The sequence below is a fragment of the Delphinapterus leucas genome, chromosome 6 (genome assembly GCF_059928025.1).
Source record: "Delphinapterus leucas isolate spDelLeu-1000000601 "Yukka" chromosome 6, BTC_Dleu_Yukka2, whole genome shotgun sequence".
Lineage (NCBI taxonomy): Eukaryota > Metazoa > Chordata > Mammalia > Artiodactyla > Monodontidae > Delphinapterus > Delphinapterus leucas.
Window position 1 is genome coordinate 129,323 of NC_143134.1, and position 23,805 is coordinate 153,127.

Here is a 23,805-nt window from a genome sequence, read left to right on the forward strand (position 1 = left end):
ACGTTTTCAAATGCATCTCAGTTTTCGTCCCCTTTTACTCGGGTTCACAATTCCAGACCCTTTACTAACACTCTACCCACTTGGAGAGTCAGTGCCTTTAACCTGCTGTTTGGCACAGTTTGCAATTTCTGCGCAAGATGAACAGGAATAGGGAGAACCAATGAGAGACTAGCTGTAGGTGTCTGCACGGGCAAATTTAACGCTCATTTCCCACCAGGAAGAGGAATTAACCAAAGGCTCAGCATGCCGTGCCGGAACCAGATTAGGGCCTGAAGCAATCCTGCGGGTTTGCGGCCAGCTCACAAGAAAGCGATTTGAAGAAAGGAGCTCAGGGGCACTGTAATTCACAAACCTGCAGAGTTATAAATGACAGCTATCGTCCAAAAATATATTGAAGGAAGGCTGCGAAGAGGACTTGAAAGCGGGGCAGAATTTCAGGAAAACGATTTCAGGGGGTAGACTGGAATTGCATTTAAAGCATAGGAAAAGAGGCAGAACGTCGACAATGATGCACTTGGCCAAAAAGGGCGTATGCGTTTTTTCCTGAATATATTCAGGAAAAAACGCATACGCCCTTTTTGGCCAACCAAGCAAGCATGTTAAAGAAATCTGCACTACAATGAAGTCTCACTGCCCCCCGGTCAAAAGAGCCATCTGAAAAAAGTGTAAAATCCAGAAATGCAGCACACGCCATGGAGAACAGGGAGCCTTGTTATGCTGATGGGTGGGATGTAAATTGCCAACAGCCACTCTGCAGAAGTGTATGGTGTTTCCTGAAACACCTAAAAAACAAAGCAACGGAGCCTACGGCACTTCCACTTATGGTCCTATAGCTTAGGGAAATTAAAATAAAAAACACACAGCCACCCCAAAGTTTCAGACGGCTCTGTTTACAAGAACCTCTTCTACGGTACAAGTTAAATATCCCAGAAAGCGAAAAATGGATAAAGAATTTGTGGTACGTACGTACAATGGAATATCACTCACCAATGAAATCTATGTCATCTGGCCCGTCGTGGCATAATGAGTGGATTCAGGTACGATGATTCTAAGAGAAATAAGTCACACAGAAAATGAAACATCATAAGATATCACTAATACACCGAATGTAATCTTGGCTACACATGAACTGAATTACAAAACAGAACAGGGTCTCAAATTTAGAAAACCAACTTATGTTTGCTTAAGGGGAAAGGTGAGTTGGGGTGCTGCATAAAACCAGAGATAGAAATTAGCACAGATACTATTCCATACGTCATATATGTAATAGTCAAGGGGGCTTCCCTGGTGGCGCACTGGTTGAGAGACCGCCTGCCGATGCAGGGGACGCGGGTTCGTGCCCCTGTCCGAGAGGATCCCACATGCCGTGGAGCTACTGGTCCCGTCAGTCATGGCTGTTGAGCCTGCGCGTCAGGAGCCTGTGCTCCGCAACGGGAGAGGCTACAACACTGAGAGGCCCGCGTACAGCAAAAAAAAAAAAAAAAATATGTAATAGTCAAGACCTACCCCTTGCTCAACGAAATGGGCTAAACACCCTATATTCAACGCCTAGGAATACACCTGACTAGTAAGAAGCTTCAAACCCATGGATTTATATGTCTCCATAAGAGAATCAAGTGTGTGTACAGCTGCATGAATGCAGCAGAGAAAATCCGGTAAATCCTATTATCAAAATGAATTACAAAAACAAAACACAATGACAGTGAAATAGAGAGCAATTCTTAAATAATTCATTCAGGGCTTGTGATGCAACCTGGATTTACCTCATCTACACCCAGAGCTGAGTGAGACATAAAGTTGGACACTTCGGGCTGATAGCATTGGTGAAGTTCGATGAGCAAATGCAGACCATTTGAAGTCATACTGCATGGTACCCATTCCATGGGTCCCAACTCTCCAGGTTTAAGCGATTCTTCCTTCAGCTAAAACATGCATGGGAAGCCCACAGTATGGTGCACCGTGTGACCGGGAAACATTTTCAAATGCATCTCAGTTTTTGTCCCCGTTTACTCGGGCTCAGAATTCCAGACCCTTTACAAACACTCTCCCCACTTGGAGAGTCAGTGCCTTTAACCTGCTGTTTGGCACAGTTTGCAATTTCTGCGCAAGAGGAATAGGAATAGGAAGAACCAATGAGAGACTAGCTGTAGGTTTCTGCATGGGCAAATTTAACGCTCATTTCCAACCAGGAAGAGGAATTAACCAAACGCTCAGCATGCCGTGCCGGAACCAGATTAGGGCCTGAAGCAATCCTGCGGGTTTGCGGCCAGCTCAAAAGAAAGCGATTTGAAGAAAGGAGCTCAGGGGCACTGTAATTCACAAACCTGCAGAGTTATAAATGACAGCTATCGTCCAAAAATATATTGAAGGAAGGCTGCGAAGAGGAATTGAAAGCGGGGCAAAATTGCAGGAAAACGATTTCAGGGGTTAGACTGGAATTGCATTTAAAGCATAGGAAAAGAGGCAGAACGTCGACAATGATGCACTTGGCCAAAAAGGGCGTATGCGTTTTTTCCGGAATATACGCATACGCCCTTTTTGGCCAACCAAGCAAGCATGTTAAAGAAATCTGCACTACAATGAAGTCTCACTGCCCCCCGGTCAAAAGGGCCATCTGAAAAAAGTGTAAAATCCAGAAAGGCAGCACAGGCCATGGAGAACAGGGAGCCTTGTTATGCTCATGGGTGGGATATAAATTGCCAACAGCCACTCTGGAGAAGTGTATGGTGTTTCCTGAAACACCTAAAAAACAAAGCAACGGAGCCTACGGCACTTCCACTTATGGTCCTATAGCTTAGGGAAATTAAAATAAAAAACACACAGCCACTCCAAAGTTTCAGACGGCTCTGTTTACAAGAACCTCGTCTACGGTACAAGTTAAATATCCCAGAAAGCGAAAAATGGATAAAGAAGTTGTGGTACGTACGTACAATGGAATATCACTCACCAATGAAATCTATGTCATCTGGCCCATCGTGGCATGAGTGGATTCAGGTACGATGATTCTAAGAGAAATAAGTCACACAGAAAATGAAACATCATAAGTTATCTCTAATACACCGAATGTAATCTTGGCTACACATGAACTGAATTACAAAACAGAACAGGGTCTCAAATTTAGAAAACCAACTTATGTTTGCTTAAGGGGAAAGGTGAGTTGGGGTGCTGCATAAAACCAGAGATAGAAATTAGCACAGATACCATTCCATACGTCAAATATGTAATAGTCAAGACCTACACCTTGCTCAACGAAATGGGCTAAACACCCTATATTCAACGCCTAGGAATACACCTGACTAGTAAGAATCTTCAAACCCATGGATTTATATGTCTCCATAAGAGAATCAAGCGTGTGTACAGCTGCATGAAGGTAGCAGAGAAAATCCGATAAATACTATTATCAAAATGAATTACAAAAACAAAACACAATGACAGTGAAATAGAGAGCAATTCTTAAATAATTCATTCAGGGCTTGTGATGCAACCTGGATTTACCTCATCTACACCCAGAGCTGAGTGAGACATAAAGTTGGACACTTCGGGCTGATAGCATTGGTGAGGTTCGAAGAGCAAATGCAGACCATTTGAAGTCATACTGCATGGTACCCATTCCATGGGTCCCAACTCTCCAGGTTTAAGCGATTCTTCCTTCAGCTAAAACATGCATGGGAAACCCACAGTATGGTGCACCGTGTGACCGGGAAACGTTTTCAAATGCATCTCAGTTTTCGTCCCCTTTTACTCGGGTTCACAATTCCAGACCCTTTACTAACACTCTACCCACTTGGAGAGTCAGTGCCTTTAACCTGCTGTTTGGCACAGTTTGCAATTTCTGCGCAAGATGAACAGGAATAGGGAGAACCAATGAGAGACTAGCTGTAGGTGTCTGCACGGGCAAATTTAACGCTCATTTCCCACCAGGAAGAGGAATTAACCAAACGCTCAGCATGCCGTGCCGGAACCAGATTAGGGCCTGAAGCAACCCTGCGAGTTTGCGGCCAGCTCACAAGAAAGCGATTTGAAGAAAGGAGCTCCGGGGCACTCTAATTCACAAACCTGCAGAGTTATAAATGACAGCTATCGTCCAAAAATATATTGAAGGAAGCCTGCGAAGAGGACTTGAAAGCGGGGCAGAATTGCAGGAAAACGATTTCAGGGGGTAGACTGGAATTGCATTTAAAGCATAGGAAAAGAGGCAGAACGTCGACAATGATGCACTTGGCCAAAAAGGGCGTATGCGTTTTTTCCTGAATATATTCAGGAAAAAACGCATACGCCCTTTTTGGCCAACCAAGCCAGCATGTTAAAGAAATCTGCACTACAATGAAGTCTCACTGCCCCCCGGTCAAAAGGGCCATCTGAAAAAAGTGTAAAATCCAGAAAGGCAGCACAGGCCATGGAGAACAGGGAGCCTTGTTATGCTGATGGGCGGGATGTAAATTGCCAACAGCCACTCTGGAGAAGTGTATGGTGTTTCCTGAAACACCTAAAAAACAAAGCAACAGAGCCTACGGCACTTCCACTTATGGTCCTATAGCTTAGGGAAATTTAAATCAAAAACACACAGCCAAGCCAAAGTTTCAGATGGCTCTGTTTACAAGAACCTCTTCTACGGTACAAGTTAAATATCCCAGAAAGCGAAAAATGGATAAAGAAGTTGTGGTACGTACGTACAATGGAATATCAGTCACCAAGGAAAGCTATGTCATCTGGCCCGTCGTGGTGTAATGAGTGGATTCAGGTACGATGATTCTAAGTGAAATAAGTCACACAGAAAATGAAACATCATAAGATATCACTAACACACCGAATGTAATCTTGGCTACACATGAACTGAATTACCAAACAGAACAGGGTCTCAAATTTAGAAAACCAACTTATGTTTGCTTAAGGGGAAAGGTGAGTTGGGGTGCTGCATAAAACCAGAGATAGAAATTAGCACAGATACCATTCCATACGTCAAATATGTAATAGTCAAGACCTACCCCTTGCTCAACGAAATGGGCTAAACACCCTATATTCAACGCCTAGGAATACACCTGACTAGTAAGAATCTTCAAACCCATGGATTTATATGTCTCCATAAGAGAATCAAGCGTGTGTACAGCTGCATGAATGCAGCAGAGAAAATCCGATAAATCCTATTATCAAAATGAATTACAAAAACAAAACACAATGACAGTGAAATAGAGAGCAATTCTTAAATAATTCATTCAGGGCTTGTGATGCAACCTGGATTTACCTCATCTACACCCAGAGCTGAGTGAGACATAAAGTTGGACACTTCGGGCTGATAGCATTGGTGAGGTTCGATGAGCAAATGCAGACCATTTGAAGTCATACTGCATGGTACCCATTCCATGGGTCCCACCTCTCCAGGTTTAAGCGATTCTTCCTTCAGCTAAAACATGCATGGGAAACCCACAGTATGGTGCACCGTGTGACCGGGAAACGTTTTCAAATGCATCTCAGTTTTCGTCCCCTTTTACTCGGGTTCACAATTCCAGACCCTTTACTAACACTCTCCCCACTTGGAGAGTCAGTGCCTTTAACCTCCTGTTTGGCACAGTTTGCAATTTCTGCGCAAGATGAACAGGAATAGGGAGAACCAATGAGAGACTAGCTGTAGGTGTCTGCACGGGGAAATTTAACGCTCATTTCCCACCAGGAAGAGGAATTAACCGAAGGCTCAGCATGCTGTGCCGGAACCAGATTAGGGCCTGAAGCAATCCTGAGGGTTTGCGGCCAGCTCACAAGAAAGCGATTTGAAGAAAGGAGCTCCGGGGCACTGTAATTCAAAACCTGCAGTGTTGTAAATGACAGCTATCGTCCAAAAATATATTGAAGGAAGGCTGCGAAGAGGACTTGAAAGCGGGGCAGAATTTCAGGAAAACGATTTCATGGGGTAGACTGGAATTGCATTTAAAGCATAGGAAAAGAGGCAGAACGTCGACAATGATGCACTTGGCCAAAAAGAGCGTATGCGTTTTTTCCTGAATATATTCAGGAAAAAACGCATACGCTCTTTTTGGCCAACCAAGCAACCATGTTAAAGAAATCTGCACTACAATGAAGTCTCACTGCCCCCCGGTCAAAAGGGCCATCTGAAAAAAGTGTAAAATCCAGAAATGCAGCACAGGCCATGGAGAACAGGGAGCCTTGTTATGCTCATGGGTGGGATGTAAATTGCCAACAGCCACTCTGGAGAAGTGTATGGTGTTTCCTGAAACACCTAAAAAACAAAGCAACGGAGCCTACGGCACTTCCACTTATGGTCCTATAGCTTAGGGAAATTAAAATCAAAAACACACAGCCACGCCAAAGTTTCAGACGGCTCTGTTTACAAGAACCTCGTCTACGGTACAAGTTAAATATCCCAGAAAGCGAAAAATGGATAAAGAAGTTGTGGTACGTACGTACAATGGAATATCACTCACCAATGAAGTCTATGTCATCTGGCCCGTCGTGGCATAATGAGTGGATTCAGGTACGATGATTCTAAGTGAAATAAGTCACACAGAAAATGAAACATCATAAGATATCTCTAATACACCGAATGTAATCTTGGCTACACATGAACTGAATTACAAAACAGAACAGGGTCTCAAATTTAGAAAACCAACTTATGTTTGCTTAAGGGGAAAGGTGAGTTGGGGTGCTGCATAAAACCAGAGATAGAAATTAGCACAGATACCATTCCATACGTCAAATATGTAATAGTCAAGACCTACCCCTTGCTCAACGAAATGGGCTAAACACCCTATATTCAACGCCTAGCAATACACCTGACTAGTAAGAATCTTCAAACCCATGGATTTATATGTCTCCATAAGAGAATCAAGCATGTGTACAGCTGCATGAAGGCAGCAGAGAAAATCCGATAAATCCTATTATCAAAATGAATTACAAAAACAAAACACAATGACAGTGAAATAGAGAGCAATTCTTAAATAATTCATTCAGGGCTTGTGATGCAACCTGGATTTACCTCATCTAAACCCAGAGCTGAGTGAGACCTAAGGTTGGACACTTCGGGCTGATAGCATTGGTGAGGTTCGATGAGCAAATGCAGACCATTTGAAGTCATACTACATGGTACCCATTCCATGGGTCCCAACTCTCCAGGTTTAAGCGATTCTTCCTTCAGGTAAAGCATGCATGGGAAGCCCACAGTATGGTGCACCGTGTGACCGGGAAACATTTTCAAATGCATCTCAGTTTTTGTCCCCGTTTACTCGGGTTCAGAATTCCAGACCCTTTACAAACACTCTCCCCACTTGGAGAGTCAGTGCCTTTAACCTGCTGTTTGGCACAGTTTGCAATTTCTGCGCAAGAGGAATAGGAATAGGAAGAACCAATGAGAGACTAGCTGTAGGTTTCTGCACGGGCAAATTTAACGCTCATTTCCAACCAGGAAGAGGAATTAACCAAACGCTCAGCATGCCGTGCCGGAACCAGATTAGGGCCTGAAGCAATCCTGCGGGTTTGCGGCCAGCTCAAAAGAAAGCGATTTGAAGAAAGGAGCTCAGGGGCACTGTAATTCACAAACCTGCAGAGTTATAAATGACAGCTATCGTCCAAAAATATATTGAAGGAAGGCTGCGAAGAGGACTTGAAAGCGGGGCAAAATTGCAGGAAAACGATTTCAGGGGTTAGACTGGAATTGCATTTAAAGCATAGGAAAAGAGGCAGAACGTCGACAATGATGCACTTGGCCAAAAAGGGCGTATGCGTTTTTTCCGGAATATACGCATACGCCCTTTTTGGCCAACCAAGCAAGCATGTTAAAGAAATCTGCACTACAATGAAGTCTCACTGCCCCCCGGTCAAAAGGGCCATCTGAAAAAAGTGTAAAATCCAGAAAGGCAGCACAGGCCATGGAGAACAGGGAGCCTTGTTATGCTCATGGGTGGGATGTAAGTTGCCAACAGCCACTCTGGAGAAGTGTATGGTGTTTCCTGAAACACCTAAAAAACAAAGCAACGGAGCCTACGGCACTTCCACTTATGGTCCTATAGCTTAGGGAAATTAAAATAAAAAACACACAGCCACCCCAAAGTTTCAGACGGCTCTGTTTACAAGAACCTCGTCTACGGTACAAGTTAAATATCCCAGAAAGCGAAAAATGGATAAAGAAGTTGTGGTACGTACGTACAATGGAATATCACTCACCAATGAAATCTATGTCATCTGGCCCGTCGTGGCATAATGAGTGGATTCAGGTACGATGATTCTAAGAGAAATAAGTCACACAGAAAATGAAACATCATAAGTTATCTCTAATACACCGAATGTAATCTTGGCTACACATGAACTGAATTACAAAACAGAACAGGGTCTCAAATTTAGAAAACCAACTTATGTTTGCTTAAGGGGAAAGGTGAGTTGGGGTGCTGCATAAAACCAGAGATAGAAATTAGCACAGATACCATTCCATACGTCAAATATGTAATAGTCAAGACCTACACCTTGCTCAACGAAATGGGCTAAACACCCTATATTCAACGCCTAGGAATACACCTGACTAGTAAGAATCTTCAAACCCATGGATTTATATGTCTCCATAAGAGAATCAAGCGTGTGTACAGCTGCATGAAGGTAGCAGAGAAAATCCGATAAATCCTATTATCAAAATGAATTACAAAAACAAAACACAATGACAGTGAAATAGAGAGCAATTCTTAAATAATTCATTCAGGGCTTGTGATGCAACCTGGATTTACCTCATCTACACCCAGAGCTGAGTGAGACATAAAGTTGGACACTTCGGGCTGATAGCATTGGTGAGGTTCGAAGAGCAAACGCAGACCATTTGAAGTCATACTGCATGGTACCCATTCCATGGGTCCCAACTCTCCAGGTTTAAGCGATTCTTCCTTCAGCTAAAACATGCATGGGAAACCCACAGTATGGTGCACCGTGTGACCGGGAAACGTTTTCAAATGCATCTCAGATTTCGTCCCCTTTTACTCGGGTTCACAATTCCAGACCCTTTACTAACACTCTCCCCACTTGGAGAGTCAGTGCCTTTAACCTGCTGTTTGGCACAGTTTGCAATTTCTGCGCAAGATGAACAGGAATAGGGAGAACCAATGAGAGACTAGCTGTAGGTGTCTGCACGGGCAAATTTAACGCTCATTTCCCACCAGGAAGAGGAATTAACCAAACGCTCAGCATGCCGTGCCGGAACCAGATTAGGGCCTGAAGCAACCCTGCGAGTTTGCGGCCAGCTCACAAGAAAGCGATTTGAAGAAAGGAGCTCCGGGGCACTCTAATTCACAAACCTGCAGAGTTATAAATGACAGCTATCGTCCAAAAATATATTGAAGGAAGCCTGCGAAGAGGACTTGAAAGCGGGGCAGAATTGCAGGAAAACGATTTCAGGGGGTAGACTGGAATTGCATTTAAAGCATAGGAAAAGAGGCAGAACGTCGACAATGATGCACTTGGCCAAAAAGGGCGTATGCGTTTTTTCCTGAATATATTCAGGAAAAAACGCATACGCCCTTTTTGGCCAACCAAGCAAGCATGTTAAAGAAATCTGCACTACAATGAAGTCTCACTGCCCCCCGGTCAAAAGGGCCATCTGAAAAAAGTGTAAAATCCAGAAAGGCAGCACAGGCCATGGAGAACAGGGAGCCTTGTTATGCTGATGGGCGGGATGTAAATTGCCAACAGCCACTCTGGAGAAGTGTATGGTGTTTCCTGAAACACCTAAAAAACAAAGCAACAGAGCCTACGGCACTTCTACTTATGGTCCTATAGCTTAGGGAAATTTAAATCAAAAACACACAGCCAAGCCAAAGTTTCAGATGGCTCTGTTTACAAGAACCTCTTCTACGGTACAAGTTAAATATCCCAGAAAGCGAAAAATGGATAAAGAAGTTGTGGTACGTACGTACAATGGAATATCAGTCACCAAGGAAAGCTATGTCATCTGGCCCGTCGTGGTGTAATGAGTGGATTCAGGTACGATGATTCTAAGTGAAATAAGTCACACAGAAAATGAAACATCATAAGATATCACTAACACACCGAATGTAATCTTGGCTACACATGAACTGAATTACAAAACAGAACAGGGTCTCAAATTTAGAAAGCCAACTTATGTTTGCTTAAGGGGAAAGGTGAGTTGGGGTGCTGCATAAAACCAGAGATAGAAATTAGCACAGATACCATTCCATACGTCAAATATGTAATAGTCAAGACCTACCCCTTGCTCAACGAAATGGGCTAAACACCCTATATTCAACGCCTAGGAATACACCTGACTAGTAAGAATCTTCAAACCCATGGATTTATATGTCTCCATAAGAGAATCAAGCATGTGTACAGCTGCATGAAGGCAGCAGAGAAAATCCGATAAATCCTATTATCAAAATGAATTACAAAAACAAAACACAATGACAGTGAAATAGAGAGCAATTCTTAAATAATTCATTCAGGGCTTGTGATGCAACCTGGATTTACCTCATCTACACCCAGAGCTGAGTGAGACATAAGGTTGGACACTTCGGGCTGATACCACTGGTGAGGTTCGATGAGCAAATGCAGACCATTTGAAGTCATACTGCATGGTACCCATTCCATGGGTCCCAACTCTCCAGGTTTAAGCGATTCTTCCTTCAGCTAAAGCATGCATGGGAAGCCCACAGTATGGTGCACCGTGTGACCAGGAAACGTTTTCAAAGGCATCTCAATTTTCGTCCCCTTTTACTCGGGTTCACAATTCCAGACCCTTTTCTAACACTCTCCAGACTTGGAGAGTCAGTGCCTTTAACCTCCTGTTTGGCACAGTTTGCAATTTCTGCGCAAGATGAACAGGAATAGGGAGAACCAATGAGAGACTAGCTGTAGGTGTCTGCACGGGCAAATTTAACGCACATTTCCCACCAGAAAGACGAATTAACCAAAGGCTCAGCATGCCGTGCCGGAACAAGATTAGGGCCTGAAGCAATCCTGCGGGTTTGCGGCCAGCTCACAAGAAAGCGATTTGAAGAAAGGAGCTCAGGGGCACTGTAATTCACAAACCTGCAGAGTTATAAATGACAGCTATCGTCCAAAAATATATTGAAGGAAGGCTGCGAAGAGGACTTGAAAGCGGGGCAGAATTGCAGGAAAACGATTTCAGGGGGTAGACTGGAATTGCATTTAAAGCATAGGAAAAGAGGCAGGACGTCGACAATGATGCACTTGGCCAAAAAGGGCGTATGCGTTTTTTCCTGAATATATTCAGGAAAAAACGCATACGCACTTTTTGGCCAACCAAGCAAGCATGTTAAAGAAATCTGCACTACAATGAAGTCTCACTGCCCCCCGGTCAAAAGGGCCATGTGAAAAAAGTGTAAAATCCAGAAATGCAGCACAGGCCATGGAGAACAGGGAGCCTTGTTATGCTGATGGGTGGGATGTAAATTGCCAACAGCCACTCTGGAGAAGTGTATGGTGTTTCCTGAAACACCTAAGAAACAAAGCAACGGAGCCTACGGCACTTCCACTTATGGTCCTATAGCTTAGGGAAATTAAAATCAAAAACACACAGCCACCCCAAAGTTTCAGACGGCTCTGTTTACAAGAACCTCGTCTGCGGTACAAGTTAAATATCCCAGAAAGCGAAAAATGGATAAAGAAGTTGTGGTACGTACGTACAATGGAATATCAGTCACCAAGGAAATCTATGTCATCATGCCCGTCGTGGCATAATGAGTGGATTCAGGTACGATGATTCTAAGTGAAATAAGTCACACAGAAAATGAAACATCATAAGTTATCTCTAATACACCGAATGTAATCTTGGCTACACATGAACTGAATTACAAAACATTACAGGGTCTCAAATTTAGAAAACCAACTTATGTTTGCTTAAGGGGAAAGGTGAGTTGGGGTGCTGCATAAAACCAGAGATAGAAATTAGCACAGATACCATTCCATACGTCAAATATGTAATAGTCAAGACCTACCCCTTGCTCAACGAAATGGGCTAAACACCCTATATTCAACGCCTAGGAATACACCTGACTAGTAAGAATCTTCAAACCCATGGATTTATATGTCTCCATAAGAGAATCAAGCGTGTGTACAGCTGCATGAATGCAGCAGAGAAAATCCGATAAATCCTATTATCAAAATGAATTACAAAAACAAAACACAATGACAGTGAAATAGAGAGCAATTCTTAAATAATTCATTCAGGGCTTGTGATGCAACCTGGATTTACCTCATCTACACCCAGAGCTGAGTGAGACATAAAGTTGGACACTTCGGGCTGATAGCATTGGTGAGGTTCGATGAGCAAATGCAGACCATTTGAAGTCATACTGCATGGTACCCATTCCATGGGTCCCAACTCTCCAGGTTTAAGCGATGCTTCCTTCAGCTAAAACATGCATGGGAAACCCACAGTATGGTGCACCGTGTGACCGGGAAACGTTTTCAAATGCATCTCAGTTTTCGTCCCCTTTTACTCGGGTTCACAATTCCAGACACTTTACAAACACTCTCCCCACTTGGAGAGTCAGTGCCTTTAACCTGCTGTTTGGCACAGTTTGCAATTTCTGCGCAAGATGAACAGGAATAGGGAGAAACAATGAGAGACTAGCTGTAGTTGTCTGCACGGGCAAAATTAACGCTCATTTCAAACCAGGAAGAGGAATTAACCAAACGCTCAGCATGCCGTGCCGGAACCAGATTAGGGACTGAAGCAATCCTGCGGGTTTGCGGCCAGCTCACAAGAAAGCGATTTGAAGAAAGGAGCTCAGGGGCACTGTAATTCACAAACCTGCAGAGTTATAAATGACAGCTATCGTCCAAAAATATATTGAAGGAAGGCTGCGAAGAGGACTTGAAAGCGGGGCAGAATTTCAGGAAAACGATTTCAGGGGGTAGACTGGAATTGCATTTAAAGCATAGGAAAAGAGGCAGAACGTCGACAATGATGCACTTGGCCAAAAAGGGCGTATGCGTTTTTTCCTGAATATATTCAGGAAAAAACGCATACGCCCTTTTTGGCCAACCAAGCAAGCATGTTAAAGAAATCTGCACTACAATGAAGTCTCACTGCCCCCCGGTCAAAAGGGCCATCTGAAAAAAGTGTAAAATCCAGAAATGCAGCACACGCCATGGAGAACAGGGAGCCTTGTTATGCTGATGGGTGGGATGTAAATTGCCAACAGCCACTCTGCAGAAGTGTATGGTGTTTCCTGAAACACCTAAAAAACAAAGCAACGGAGCCTACGGCACTTCCACTTATGGTCCTATAGCTTAGGGAAATTAAAATAAAAAACACACAGCCACCCAAAAGTTTCAGACGGCTCTGTTTACAAGAACCTCTTCTACGGTACAAGTTAAATATCCCAGAAAGCGAAAAATGGATAAAGAATTTGTGGTACGTACGTACAATGGAATATCACTCACCAATGAAATCTATGTCATCTGGCCCGTCGTGGCATAATGAGTGGATTCAGGTACGATGATTCTAAGAGAAATAAGTCACACAGAAAATGAAACATCATAAGATATCACTAATACACCGAATGTAATCTTGGCTACACATGAACTGAATTACAAAACAGAACAGGGTCTCAATTTAGAAAACCAACTTATGTTTGCTTAAGGGGAAAGGTGAGTTGGGGTGCTGCATAAAACCAGAGATAGAAATTAGCACAGATACTATTCCATACGTCATATATGTAATAGTCAAGGGGGCTTCCCTGGTGGCACACTGGTTGAGAGACCGCCTGCCGATGCAGGGGACGCGGGTTCGTGCCCCGGTCCGAGAGGATCCCACATGCCGTGGAGCTACTGGTCCCGTCAGTCATGGCTGTTGAGCCTGCGCGTCCGGAGCCTGTGCTCCGCAACGGGAGAGGCTACAACACTGAGAGGCCCGCGTACAGCAAAAAAAAAAAAAAAAATATGTAATAGTCAAGACCTACCCCTTGCTCAACGAAATGGGCTAAACACCCTATATTCAACGCCTAGGAATACACCTGACTAGTAAGAAGCTTCAAACCCATGGATTTATATGTCTCCATAAGAGAATCAAGCGTGTGTACAGCTGCATGAATGCAGCAGAGAAAATCCGATAAATCCTATTATCAAAATGAATTACAAAAACAAAACACAATGACAGTGAAATAGAGAGCAATTCTTAAATAATTCATTCAGGGCTTGTGATGCAACCTGGATTTACCTCATCTACACCCAGAGCTGAGTGAGACATAAAGTTGGACACTTCGGGCTGATAGCATTGGTGAAGTTCGATGAGCAAATGCAGACCATTTGAAGTCATACTGCATGGTACCCATTCCATGGGTCCCAACTCTCCAGGTTTAAGCGATTCTTCCTTCAGCTAAAACATGCATGGGAAGCCCACAGTATGGTGCACCGTGTGACCGGGAAACATTTTCAAATGCATCTCAGTTTTTGTCCCCGTTTACTCGGGTTCAGAATTCCAGACCCTTTACAAACACTCTCCCCACTTGGAGAGTCAGTGCCTTTAACCTGCTGTTTGGCACAGTTTGCAATTTCTGCCCAAGAGGAATAGGAATAGGAAGAACCAATGAGAGACTAGCTGTAGGTTTCTGCACGGGCAAATTTAACGCTCATTTCCAACCAGGAAGAGGAATTAACCAAACGCTCATCATGCCGTGCCGGAACCAGATTAGGGCCTGAAGCAATCCTGCGGGTTTGCGGCCAGCTCAAAAGAAAGCGATTTGAAGAAAGGAGCTCAGGGGCACTGTAATTCACAAACCTGCAGAGCTATAAATGACAGCTATCGTCCAAAAATATATTGAAGGAAGGCTGCGAAGAGCACTTGAAAGCGGGGCAAAATTGCAGGAAAACGATTTCAGGGGTTAGACTTTAATTGCATTTAAAGCATAGGAAAAGAAGCAGAACGTCGACAATGATGCACTTGGCCAAAAAGGGCGTATGCGTTTTTTCCGGAATATACGCATACGCCCTTTTTGGCCAACCAAGCAAGCATGTTAAAGAAATCTGCACTACAATGAAGTCTCACTGCCCCCCGGTCAAAAGGGCCATCTGAAAAAAGTGTAAAATCCAGAAAGGCAGCACAGGCCATGGAGAACAGGGAGCCTTGTTATGCTGATGGGCGGGATGTAAATTGCCAACAGCCACTCTGGAGAAGTGTATGGTGTTTCCTGAAACACCTAAAAAACAAAGCAACAGAGCCTACGGCACTTCCACTTATGGTCCTATAGCTTAGGGAAATTTAAATCAAAAACACACAGCCAAGCCAAAGTTTCAGATGGCTCTGTTTACAAGAACCTCTTCTACGGTACAAGTTAAATATCCCAGAAAGCGAAAAATGGATAAAGAAGTTGTGGTACGTACGTACAATGGAATATCAGTCACCAAGGAAAGCTATGTCATCTGGCCCGTCGTGGCATAATGAGTGGATTCAGGTACGATGATTCTAAGAGAAATAAGTCACACAGAAAATGAAACATCATAAGATATCACTAATACACCGAATGTAATCTTGGCTACACATGAACTGAATTACAAAACAGAACAGGGACTCAAATTTAGAAAACCAACTTATGTTTGCTTAAGGGGAAAGGTGAGTTGGGGTGCTGCATAAAACCAGAGATAGAAATTAGCACAGATACCATTCCATACGTCATATATATAATAGTCAAGGGTGCTTCCCTGGTGGCGCACTGGTTGAGAGTTCGCCTGCCGATGCAGGGGACGCGGGTTCGTGCCCCGGTCCGAGAGGATCCCACATGCCGCGGAGCTACTGGGCCCGTGAGTCATGGCCGTTGAGCCTGCGCGTCCGGAGCCTGTGCTCCGCAACGGGAGAGGCCACAACACTGAGAGGCCCGCGTACAGCAAAAAAAAAAAAAAAAATATGTAATAGTCAAGACCTACCCCTTGCTCAACGAAATGGGCTAAACACCCTATATTCAACGCCTAGGAATACACCTGACTAGTAAGAATCTTCAAACCCATGGATTTATATGTCTCCATAAGAGAATCAAGCATGTGTACAGCTGCATGAAGGCAGCAGAGAAAATCCGATAAATCCTATTATCAAAATGAATTACAAAAACAAAACACAATGACAGTGAAAGAGAGAACAATTCTTAAATAATTCATTCAGGGCTTGAGATGCAACCTGGATTTACCTCATCTACACCCAGAGCTGAGTGAGACATAAGGTTGGACACTTCGGGGTGATACCACTGGTGAGGTTCAATGAGCAAATGCAGACCATTTGAAGTCATACTGCATGGTACCCATTCCATGGGTCCCAACTCTCCAGGTTTAAGCGATTCTTCCTTCAGCTAAAGCATGCATGGGAAGCCCACAGTATGGTGCACCGTGTGACCAGGAAACGTTTTCAAAGGCATCTCAATTTTCGTCCCCTTTTACTCGGGTTCACAATTCCAGACCCTTTTCTAACACTCTCCAGACTTGGAGAGTCAGTGCCTTTAACCTCCTGTTTGGCACAGTTTGCAATTTCTGCGCAAGATGAACAGGAATAGGGAGAACCAATGAGAGAATAGCTGTAGGTGTCTGCACGGGCAAATTTAACGCACATTTCCCACCAGAAAGACGAATTAACCAAAGGCTCAGCATGCCGTGCCGGAACAAGATTAGGGCCTGAAGCAATCCTGCGGGTTTGCGGCCAGCTCACAAGAAAGCGATTTGAAGAAAGGAGCTCAGGGGCACTGTAATTCACAAACCTGCAGAGTTATAAATGACAGCTATCGTCCAAAAATATATTGAAGGAAGGCTGCGAAGAGGACTTGAAAGCGGGGCAGAATTGCAGGAAAACGATTTCAGGGGGTAGACTGGAATTGCATTTAAAGCATAGGAAAAGAGGCAGGACGTCGACAATGATGCACTTGGCCAAAAAGGGCGTATGCGTTTTTTCCTGAATATATTCAGGAAAAAACGCATACGCACTTTTTGGCCAACCAAGCAAGCATGTTAAAGAAATCTGCACTACAATGAAGTCTCACTGCCCCCCGGTCAAAAGGGCCATGTGAAAAAAGTGTAAAATCCAGAAATGCAGCACAGGCCATGGAGAACAGGGAGCCTTGTTATGCTGATGGGTGGGATGTAAATTGCCAACAGCCACTCTGGAGAAGTGTATGGTGTTTCCTGAAACACCTAAAAAACAAAGCAACGGAGCCTACGGCACTTCCACTTATGGTCCTATAGCTTAGGGAAATTAAAATCAAAAACACACAGCCACCCCAAAGTTTCAGACGGCTCTGTTTACAAGAACCTCGTCTGCGGTACAAGTTAAATGTCCCAGAAACCGAAAAATGGATAAAGAAGTTGTGGTTCGTACGTACAATGGAATATCAGTCACCAAGGAAATCTATGTCATCTGGCCCATCGTGGCATAATGAGTGGATTCAGGTACGATGATTCTAAGTGAAATAAGTCACACAGAAAATGAAACATCATAAGTTATCTCTAATACACCGAATGTAATCTTGGCTACACATGAACTGAATTACAAAACAGAACAGGGTCTCAAATTTAGAAAACCAACTTATGTTTGCTTAAGGGGAAAGGTGAGTTGGGGTGCTGCATAAAACCAGAGATAGAAATTAGCACAGATACCATTCCATACGTCAAATATGTAATAGTCAAGACCTACACCTTGCTCAACGAAATGGGCTAAACACCCTATATTCAACGCCTAGGAATACACCTGACTAGTAAGAATCTTCAAACCCATGGATTTATATGTCTCCATAAGAGAAACAAGCGTGTGTACAGCTGCATGAATGCAGCAGAGAAAATCCGATAAATCCTATTATCAAAATGAATTACAAAAACAAAACACAATGACAGTGAAATAGAGAGCAATTCTTAAATAATTCATTCAGGGCTTGTGATGCAACCTGGATTTACCTCATCTACACCCAGAGCTGAGTGAGACATAAAGTTGGACACTTCGGGCTGATAGCATTGGTGAGGTTCGATGAGCAAATGCAGACCATTTGAAGTCATACTGCATGGTACCCATTCCATGGGTCCCAACTCTCCAGGTTTAAGCGATGCTTCCTTCAGCTAAAACATGCATGGGAAACCCACAGTATGGTGCACCGTGTGACCGGGAAACGTTTTCAAATGCATCTCAGTTTTCGTCCCCTTTTACTCGGGTTCACAATTCCAGACCCTTTACGAACACTCTCCCCACTTGGAGAGTCAGTGCCTTTAACCTGCTGTTTGGCACAGTTTGCAATTTCTGCGCAAGATGAACAGGAATAGGGAGAAACAATGAGAGACTAGCTGTAGTTGTCTGCACGGGCAAAATTAACGCTCATTTCCCACCAGGAAGAGGAATTAACCAAACGCTCAGCATGCCGTGCCGGAACCAGATTAGGGCCTGAAGCAATCCTGCGGGTTTGCGGCCAGCTCACAAGAAAGCGATTTGAAGAAAGGAGCTCAGGGGCACTGTAATTCACAAACCTGCAGAGTTATAAATGACAGCTATCGTCCAAAAATATATTGAAGGAAGGCTGCGAAGAGGACTTGAAAGCGGGGCAGAATTTCAGGAAAACGATTTCAGGGGGTAGACTGGAATTGCATTTAAAGCATAGGAAAAGAGGCAGAACGTCGACAATGATGCACTTGGCCAAAAAGGGCGTATGCGTTTTTTCCTGAATATATTCAGGAAAAAACGCATACGCCCTTTTTGGCCAACCAAGCAAGCATGTTAAAGAAATCTGCACTACAATGAAGTCTCACTGCCCCCCGGTCAAAAGGGCCATCTGAAAAAAGTGTAAAATCCAGAAAGGCAGCACAGGCCATGGAGAACAGGGAGCCTTGTTATGCTGATGGGCGGGATGTAAATTGCCAACAGCCACTCTGGAGAAGTGTATGGTGTTTCCGGAAACACCTAAAAAACAAAGCAACAGAGCCTACGGCACTTCCACTTATGGTCCTATAGCTTAGGGAAATTTAAATCAAAAACACACAGCCAAGCCAAAGTTTCAGATGGCTCTGTTTACAAGAACCTCTTCTACGGTACAAGTTAAATATCCCAGAAAGCGAAAAATGGATAAAGAAGTTGTGGTACGTACGTACAATGGAATATCAGTCACCAAGGAAAGCTATGTCATCTGGCCCGTCGTGGTGTAATGAGTGGATTCAGGTACGATGATTCTAAGTGAAATAAGTCACACAGAAAATGAAACATCATAAGATATCACTAACACAGCGAATGTAATCTTGGCTACACATGAACTGAATTACAAAACAGAACAGGGTCTCAAATTTAGAAAACCAACTTATGTTTGCTTAAGGGGAAAGGTGAGTTGGGGTGCTGCATAAAACCAGAGATAGAAATTAGCACAGATACCATTCCATACGTCAAATATGTAATAGTCAGGGGGCTTCCCTGGTGGTGCAGTGGTTGAGAGTCCGCCTGCCGATGAAGGGGACGCGGGTTCGTGCCCCGGTCCGAGAGGATCCAACATGCCGCGTAGCTACTGGCCCCGTAAGTCATGGCCGTTGAGCCTGCGCATCCGGAGCCTGTGCTCCGCAACGGGAGAGGCCACAACACTGAGAGGCCCGCGTACAGAAAAAAAAACAAAATATGTAATAGTCAAGACCTACACCTTGCTCAACGAAATGGACTAAACACCCCATATTCAACGCCTAGGAATACACCTGACTAGTAAGAATCTTCAAACCCATGGATTTATATGTCTCCGTAAGAGAATGAAGCGTGTGTACAGCGGCATGAATGCAGCAGAGAAAATCCGATAAATCCCATTATCAAAATGAATTACACAAACAAAACCCAAGGACAGTGAAATACAGAGCAATTCTTAAATAAATCATTCAGGGCTTGTGATGCAACCTGGATTTACCATATCTACACCCAGAGCTGAGTGAGACATAAGGTTGGGCACTTCGGGCTGATAGCATTGGTGATGTTCGATGAGCAAATGCAGACCCTTTGAAGTCATACAGCATGGTACCCATTCCATGGGTCCCAACTGTCCAAGTTTAAGGGATTCTTCCTTCAGCTAAAACATGCATGGGAAACCCACACTATGGTGCACCGTGTGAGTGGCAAACGTTTTCAAATGCATCTCAGTTTTCGTCCCCTTTTACTCGGGTTCACCATTACAGACCCTTTACGAACACTCTCCCCACTTGGAGAGTCAGTGCCTTTAACCTCCTGTTGGGCACAGTTTGCAATTTCTGCGCAAGATGAAAAGGAATAGGGAGAACCAATGAGAGACTAGCTCTAGGTGTCTGCACGGGCAAATTTAACGCTCATTTCCCACCAGGAAGAGGAATTAACCAAAGGCTCAGCATGCCGTGCCGGAACCAGATTAGGGCCTGAAGCAATCCTGTGGGTTTGCCGCCAGCTCACAAGATAGCGAGTTGAAGAAAGGTGCTCAGGGGCACTGTATCTCACAAACCTGCAGAGTTTTAAATGACAGCTATCGTCCAAAAATATATTGAAGAAAGGCTGCGAAGACGACTTGTAAGCGGGACAGATTTGCAGGAAAACGATTTCAGGGGGTAGACGGGAATTGCATTTAAAGCATAGGAAAAGAGGCAGAACATCGCTAATGATGCTCTTGGCCAAAAAGGGCGTATGCGTTTTTTCCTGAATATATTCAGGAAAAAACGCATACGCCCTTTTTGGCCAACCAAGCAAGCATGTTAAAGAAATCTGCACTACAATGAAGTCTCACTGCCCCCCGGTCAAAAGGGCCATCTGAAAAAAGTGTAAAATCCAGAAAGGCAGCACAGGCCATGGAGAACAGGGAGCCTTGTTATGCTGAGGGGCGGGATGTAAATTGCCAACAGCCACTCTGGAGAAGTGTATGGTGTTTCCCGGAACACCGAAAAAACAAAGCTACGGAGCCTACGGCACTTCCACTTATGGTCCTATAGCTTAGGGAAATTAAAATCAAAAACACACAGCCACCCCAAAGTGTCGGACGGCTCTGTTTACAAGAACCTCGTCTACGGTACAAGTTAAATATCCCAGAATGTGAAAAATGGATAAAGAAGTTGTGGTACGTACGTACAATGGAATATCACTCAGCAATGAAATCTATGTCATCAGGCCCGTCGCGGCATAATGAGTGGATTCAGGTACGATGATTCTAAGTGAAATAAGTCACACAGAAAATGAAACATCATAAGATATCACTAATACACGGAATGTAAACTTGGCTACACATGAACTGAATTACAAAACAGAACAGGGTCTCAAATTTAGAAAACCAACTTATGCTTGCTTAAGGGGAAAGGTGAGTTGGGGTGCTGCATAAAACCAGAGATAGAAATTAGCACAGATACCTTTCCATAAGCCAAATATGTAATAGTCAAGACCTACCCCTTGCTCAACGAAATGGACTAAACACCCCATATTCAACGCCTAGGAATACACCTGACTAGTAAGAATCTTCAAACCCATGGATTTATATGTCTCCGTAAGAGAATGAAGCGTGTGTACAGCGGCATGAATGCAGCAGAGAAAATCCGATAAATCCCATTATCAAAATGAATTACACAAACAAAACCCAAGGACGTGAGATAGAGAGCAATTCTTAAATAATTCATTCAGGGCTTGTGATGCAACCTGGATTTACCACATCTACACCCAGAGCTGAGTGAGACATAAGGTTGGACACTTCGGGCTGATAGCATTGGTGAGGTTCGATGAGCAAATGCAGACCCTTTGAAGTCATACAGCATGGTACCCATTCCATGGGTCCCAACTCTCCAAGTTTAAGGGATTCTTCCTTCAGCTAAAACATGCATGGGAAACCCACAGTATGGTGCACCGTGTGACTGGCAAACGTTTTCAAATGCATCTCAGTTTTCGTCCCCTTTTACTCGGGTTCACCATTCCAGACCCTTTACGAACACTCTCCCCACTTGGAGAGTCAGTGCCTTTAACCTCCTGTTGGGCACAGTTTGCAATTTCTGCGCAAGATGAAAAGGAATAGGGAGAACCAATGAGAGACTAGCTCTAGGTGTCTGCACGGGCAAATTTAACGCTCATTTCCAACCAGGAACAGGAATTAAAGAAAGGCTCAGCATGCCGTGCTGGAACAACATTAGGGCCTGAAGCAATCCTGCGGGTTTGCGGCCAGATCAAAAGAAAGCAATTTGAAGAAAGGAGCTCAGGGGCACTGTAATTCACAAACCTGCAGAGTTATAAACGACAGCTATCGTCCAAAAATATATTGAAGGAAGGCTGCGAAGAGGACTTGAAAGCGGGGCAGAATTTCAGGAAAACGATTTCAGGGGGTAGACGGGAATTGCATTTAAAGCATAGGAAAAGAGGCAGAACGTCGACAATGATTCACTTGGCCAAAAAGGGCGTATGCGTTTTTTCCTGAATATATTCAGGAAAAAACGCATACGCCCTTTTTCGCCAACCAAGCAAGCATGTTAAAGAAATCTGCACTACAATGAAGTCTCACTGCCCCCCGGTCAAAAGGGCCATCTGAAAAAAGTGTAAAATCCAGAAAGGCAGCACAGGCCATGGAGAACAGGGAGCCTTGTTATGCTGATGGGCGGGATGTAAATTGCCAACAGCCACCCTGGAGAAGTGTATGGTGTTTCCCGGAACACCGAAAAAACAAAGCTACGGAGCCTACGGCACTTCCACTTATGGTCCTATAGCTTAGGGAAATTAAAATCAAAAACACACAGCCACCCCAAAGTGTCGGACGGCTCTGTTTACAAGAAACTCGTCTACGGTACAAGTTAAATATCCCAGAATGTGAAAAATGGATAAAGAAGTTGTGGTACGTACGTACAATGGAATATCACTCAGCAATGAAATCTATGTCATCAGGCCCGTCGCGGCATAATGAGTGGATTCAGGTACGATGATTCTAAGTGAAATAAGTCACACAGAAAATGAAACATCATAAGATATCACTACTACGCGGAATGTAAACTTGGCTACACATGAACTGAATTACAAAACAGAACAGGGTCTCAAATTTAGAAAACCAACTTATGCTTGCTTAAGGGGAAAGGTGAGTTGGGGTGCTGCATAAAACCAGAGATAGAAATTAGCACAGATACCTTTCCATAAGCCAAATATGTAATAGTTAAGACCTACCCCTTGACAACGAAATGGACTAAACACCCCATATTCAACGCCTAGGAATACACCTGACTAGTAAGAATCTTCAAACCCATGGATTTATATGTCTCCGTAAGAGAATGAAGCGTGTGTACAGTGGCATGAATGCAGCAGAGAAAATCCGATAAATCCCATTATCAAAATGAATTACACAAACAAAACCCAAGGACAGTGAAATAGAGAGCAATTCTTAAATAATTCATTCAGGGCTTGTGATGCAACCTGGATTTACCACATCTACACCCAGAGCTGAGTGAGACATAAGGTTGGGCACTTCGGGCTGATAGCATTGGTGAGGTTCGATGAGCAAATGCAGACCCTTTGAAGTCATACAGCATGGTACCCATTCCATGGGTCCCAACTCTCCAAGTTTAAGGGATTCTTCCTTCAGCTAAAACATGCATGGGAAACCCACAATATGGTGCACCGTGTGACCGGCAAACGTTTTCAAATGCATCTCAGTTTTCTTCCCCTTTTACTCGGGTTCACCATTCCAGACCCTTTACGAACACTCTCCCCACTTGGAGAGTCAGTGCCTTTAACCTCCTGTTGGGCACAGTTTGCAATTTCTGCGCAAGATGAAAAGGAATAGGGAGAACGAATGAGAGACTAGCTGTAGGTGTCTGCAAGGGCAAATTTAACGCTCATTTCCCACCAGGAAGAGGAATTAACCAAAGGCTCAG